Source organism: Bos mutus, chromosome 9 (genome assembly GCF_027580195.1).
Source record: "Bos mutus isolate GX-2022 chromosome 9, NWIPB_WYAK_1.1, whole genome shotgun sequence".
Classification (NCBI taxonomy): Eukaryota; Metazoa; Chordata; class Mammalia; order Artiodactyla; family Bovidae; genus Bos; species Bos mutus.
Window position 1 is genome coordinate 28,738,082 of NC_091625.1, and position 6,000 is coordinate 28,744,081.

Genomic DNA, 6,000 nt, shown 5'->3' on the forward strand with positions numbered 1-6,000 from the left:
GATAGGAGAAAGAGTACGAAAGATAAATATGTATCATTTATTTGCTTTTTTTGGTCCAGATTTTCCCCTAAGTACAAGTCCTCTCATCTCCTACAACTTCCAACAGTGTGTAGTTCATGTGCTGCGCTGTGATTAGCCGCTCAGTCCTGTCCGACTCTTTGCAACCCCATGGACTGTAGCCTGCCAGGCTTCCCTGTCAAGGAGATTCTCCAGGCAAGAATACTGGAGTGGGTTGCCATGCCGTGCACCAAGGGATCTTCCCAACCCAGGGATCGAACCCAAGTCTTCTGCATTGCAGGCAGATTATTTACCGTCTGAGCCACCAGGGAAGCCCGTGTGTAGTTCATAAAGTGAAAGTGAAAGTGAAGTCGCTCAGTCGTGTCCAACTCTGTGCGAACCCATAGACGGCCTCCCACCGGGCTCCCCCGTCCCTGGGATTCTCCAGGCAAGAACACTGGAATGGGTTGCCATTTCCTTCTCCAATGCATGAAAGTGAAAAGTGAATAAAGAAGGGATCAAGAAGGAAAAAGTGTGGGAGAAGGCCTTCCTTGAGAAGAGAATTAATGAATTTAATACTTGTTAAAGACTAAAAAGAAAAATATAGCTGTTTTAATGCAGTTTTTAAAGATTCCTGTCTTTCAGCACTGAACCTGTACATCTCTTTATTTTAACTTTCTTTGAAGTTGTGGTAGCTTCAAAGGCAAAAGGACACAAAAAAGATGAGTCAAAACACAGACAGTGTAATTTATAACATTGAATTATCAGCCCACTGGGAGGTCAGCTAGAAATCAATTACATAAAGAATAGTTATATTAAAATGACCTAGAGGTGTGGGATGGGGACAGTGAGAGGAAAGTTTAAGAGGGAGGGTATACATACATGTAGCCTGATGGCTGGTTCCCTTCGTTCAGCAGAAACTGACACAACATTGTAAAGCAGTTACATTCCAATAACAATTAATAAAATTAAAAAATGAGGAAAAAATATGACGGTAACAAGACAGCATTTAATAATTTTTCACAAATAATGAGAAACCTAACAAGGACAGAATCATAAGTTCCTATCAGTGCTCCATAGATCAATTTACTTTTAGTTCAGACAGTATGAAACTTACCCACCCAAAGTTTGGAAAATTGAAACCCTCTCCAAGTAGGTGATTTCAAAGCATGATTTCACTCTCCCTTTGTCAATAACATCAATTTGATTAAGTGTAATTCATTTTAGAGGACGTTTATCATGCGCTAGGTTGGCGGTTTAGTCGCTAAGTCATGTCCGACTCTTGCAACCCCATGAATTGTAGCCCACCAGGCTCCTCTGTCCGTGGGATTCTCCAGGCAAGAATACTGGAGTGGGTTGCCATTTCCTTCTTCAGGGGTCTTCCTAACCCAGGAATCTAACCCAGACCTCCTACATTGGAGGCAGATTCTTTACCAACTGAGTCATGAGGCATTCTAGTAAATGCTAGGGACATAAACATGGCAAACTTGATCCCTGCCAAAAAGAGTTTGCCTTCCATTGGAAATATTTCAAAGTTCTGAAATCTCAAAGCCAGAGTAATTTGAGTGTGCCACCTTTAATCAAAGAAAAACAAAGAGGGAGAGAGAAAAACGTTACTTACATATTTTGTGAGAACTTACAGTGATTGGTTCCAGGACACTCTACCACCAGCACCAACCTGCTTGAATACCAGAATCCAGAGATGCTCAATTCCCTTTTAGAAAACAGTGTTCCCACAGTAGCCAAGGTCCCACTTCCACAGATTCAAGCAACCACATTGAGTTAATGTACAGATGTGGAACCTAAGGATGAGGAAAGCAATTGTGCTTACATAATTTAATTTTACTTCTATCGATAACTTTCTTTAGCTGGGAGATAGGGAGAGAATTAATAATCTGTGGCCCTTTTCAGCTTTAACCTGACAACTGAGTCAGCCTTTAGGCTTCCAGTTGTTGTGTAGAAGAGTAGCAGATAAAGTAGCCAGTTCAGTGAAAGCCATGTCAAGTTAAAAAAGGAGTTCAATTATTCAGTAGACCATCTGCTGCTCTTTGTATATCTTACCTCACTGTATTGGGTAAGTATGTTCCCACTGATCATAAAACTTTACAGGTAATGTATTTAATGGATTTTAATGTTCTAGACCTATGGTAAATTCACCAGATAACTCATACTTAATTTCAACCTTCCATTTTTTAAATCTTTTCTTATTAGACTGAAGCCACTTTTCTGACCATGAACAAATAATATGGTAACTGTAATTAACATTTTTTGGTTCTGTTAATTTTTAAAATTTTACATAAACCTCCATGGTATAAAGATTAATCATATCTAAGATAGGAGATATTTCTACTTAATAATTTTACATCTTTTTTCTAAATGTAGAATGTAGAAAAAATCCAGTAGATCTTTCACCAGTGTATCACAGGCCTCTAACTTGCTACTGGGCTATTTATTTATTGAATTCATTTATGCAAAACCAAAACACCTGGTTAGAATTCTATTCATGGTCAGTTAGTCTAAGATTAATTATAATTTCCAAATGATACAACTTTGTACTAACATATTTAACCTCTGGTTTGTAGATGTAAATTTTAACTAATGCATTTGATATCCCATGAGATGAGGGAAAAAATGATACTTATTTGAGGAAAAATGTAGCAATAAAGTGAAGATACTGCCTTAAAATCTTGTACATGTAACCATTCTTACATTCTTCCCATTCTCGGTATATTTCCTTTCTGATTGGGTTCTAAACATTTTAATTAGGTTTTCTTTTATACTTACTGTCAGCCTATACTTCAAATAGCCACTCGCCTCACTCACAGTCATTAATGATGTATAATCTCTTAAGGCTAAGATTAGATCCATTCAGCCTTAGTTCTATATATACTTTGTATGTTAAGTGGTTCTTCATACACCAGACTTACAAAGGATTCCTCTCAAATCATCTGTCTCCATCTCTTCCAAGTCTAGTGCTGTGCCCGGCAACATACACTCATCATCCAAAAGCTTAACTCTGTAGACATGTAAAGGCAGCACAGATAATTCAAAGCATAAATTTAATGTCTTACCAGGGCAGGAGTGGTGATACCAGAGCTTCTTAGATCACTTCCAACGGGACTGCCATCTGGTCTGTCATCTCTCAATCTTTAGAAGGATATTCTAACAAAAGAAATTCATGTGTGTTCAGTCACTTCAGTCATGTCCAACTCTTTGTACATGTAGCCCACCAGGCTCCTCTGTCCATGGGATCCTCCAGGCAAGAATACTGGAGTAGGTTTCCATGCCCTTCTCTAGGGGATCTTCCCAACCCAGAGATTGAACCTGAGTCTCTTAAATCTCCTGCATTTGCCAGCAAGTTCTTTATGCTTCCCTGGTGTCTCAGTGATAAAAGTATCTGCCTGTAGTGTGGGAGACCCAGGTTCGATTCCTGGATCAGGGAAGATCCCCTGGAGAAGGGCATGGCAACCCACTCCAGTATTCTTGCCTGGAGAATCCCCATGGACAGAGGAGCCTGGTGGGCTACAGCCCATGGGGTCGCAAAGAGTGACTAAGCACTCAAGAAAGGTTTTAACTTACCTGACATTCCCCCTAGTGTCAGACTCAGTACACTCATAATTTCTAAGGAGAGGGCCAAGGGGCAGGGTAATAGTACCACTAGAAAATAGGTAAGGCCTTCCCTCATTCCTCTGTGACTTCCCAAATTAGACTCTCCCATACTGCAAAGACTGGAGAAGGCAATGGCACCCCACTCCAGTACTCCTGCCTGGAAAATCCCACGGATGGAGGAGCCTGGTAGGCTGCAATCCATGGGGTCGCTGAGGGTCGGACACGACTGAGCGACTTCACTTTCACTTTACCCTTTCATGCATTGGAGAAGGAAATGGCAACCCACTCCAGTGTTCTTGCCTGGAGAATCCCAGGGACGGGGGAGCCTGGTGGGCTGCCGTCTATGGGGTCACACAGAGTCGGACACGACTGAAGTGACTTAGCAGCAGCAGCAGCAGCAGCATACTGCAAAGACACTAGATATTAACCCTCTAGCTCTCCATCCAAATGAAACATTCAAGTCTTGTCCTAGTCAAAGTCTGATAAGCCTTAAGTGTTAGTCGCTCAGGTGTGTCTGACTCTGTGACCCCAAGGAATGTAACCCACCAGGTTCCTCTGTTCATGCAATTCTCCAGGCAAGAATACTGGAGTGGGTAGTCATTCCCTTCTCCAGGGGATCTTCCCTGACCCAGGGATCGAACCCAGGTCTTCTGCATTGCAGGCAGATTCTTTACCACTTCCCTGAGCCATCAGGGGAGCCCAGGGACTTAGTAGTAGTGCTACAAGGAAAAAAGTTTCAAAACTAGTAAAGCACTATTGTAAATATGGAGTTGTTTGGTGCCAAGAATTTGATTCTTAGGCAAAACTAATTAAAATTATCCTAAAACATATGATCACAAAAAGCTTCCATTCATAAGATAATGAAAAGCCTTACAGTTATCTTTTCGCTCTGTTCTCCCTGGTTTCAGAGGAGCATAAGGAACTGTTTACCTCTGAAGTCAAGAGACATAATTTAAATTTCAGTCCATGATTTTCTTCCTTCCAGTTTTATCACAATATAATTGACATACAGCTCTAACTTTAAGGTGTCCAGGGTGACGGTCTGATGTACATATATCATGGAATGATTACCACGATACGTTTAGGGTACCTCCGTCATCACATGCAGATACAAAAAAAAAAAGGAAACGATATTTTCTCTTCAGATGAGAATTCTCAGGGTTTGCTTCTTAACAAGTTTCATGTGTAAAATACAGTTATTGTGTTCTACATTATATCCCTAATTTTATAAACAGAAATCTGTATCTGTTGGTTACTTTCATCTAGTTCCTCTCTCGCCACCTAACATTCTTTGAGTTTGTTGGTTGGTTGGTATGCTTGTTTTTGAAGTATAAATGACCTACAGCACTCTGTTAGTTACTGGTACACAACATAGTGATTTGATATTTCTACACATTTCAAAGTCATCATCATGGTAAGTCTAGTTACCATCTGCCACATACAAAGATAGTGCATTATTATTATTGACTGTATTCCCCACCCTCTTCATCTCATACCTATGACTCATTTATTTTATAACTGGGATTCTTTACCTCTTAATCTCCCTCACCTATTTCTCTCATTCCTCCCCCCAAGATAATGAAAAAATGAATTTAATCTATGAAAATAAACTAATTCAGATGGATTATTATAATTGTTATTATTATCATCTTGATTAATGATGCTCATTACAGTTGCTAGAAGAAAACTAAAAAAACACCCCAGGATTATAACCAGAATGCATATATGTGTGTGAGTGTGTGTATATTTTTTTAAGTAAATGGTAGGCAGGGGTGTGGTGCTACAGTAGCACCCAAGGAAAAGCAGCAAAGATTCAGTGGAATAACTTGGTAAACAAATAAAAATGTTGAAGAGGTATTTTCAGAGAATCATTTGTGAAAAATTGTATTCTGCAAGGTAAATTCTGAGTGTCATTTTTAATGTTTCCTATTAGTTTACTACTTATTCATTATTCGGAGAAGGCAATGGCACCCCACTCCAGTACTCTTGCCTGGAAAATCCCAGGGACAGAGGAGCCTGGTGGGCTGCATGCAGTCCATGGGGTCACTAAGAGTCTGAGCGACTTCACTTTCACTTTTCCTTTTCATGCATTAGAGAAGGAAATGGCAACCCACTCCAGTGTTCTTGCCTGGAGAATCCCAGGGACAGGGAGCCTGGTGGGCTGCTGTCTATGGGGTCGCACAGAGTCAGACACGACTGAAGCGACTTAGCAGCAGCAGCAGCAGCATGTCATTATTGGAATACAAACCCTCAATTCTAGGAATAATTGAATATTACTATTAAGGAAGTAAGTCTTTCCATAGAATTGCTTTGGCATGCCTGTTTTACCATTTGCTGTCTGAATAATGTAGATGCTACTGATATTTCTGATTTCTGAAGTATATTTTTAAATAA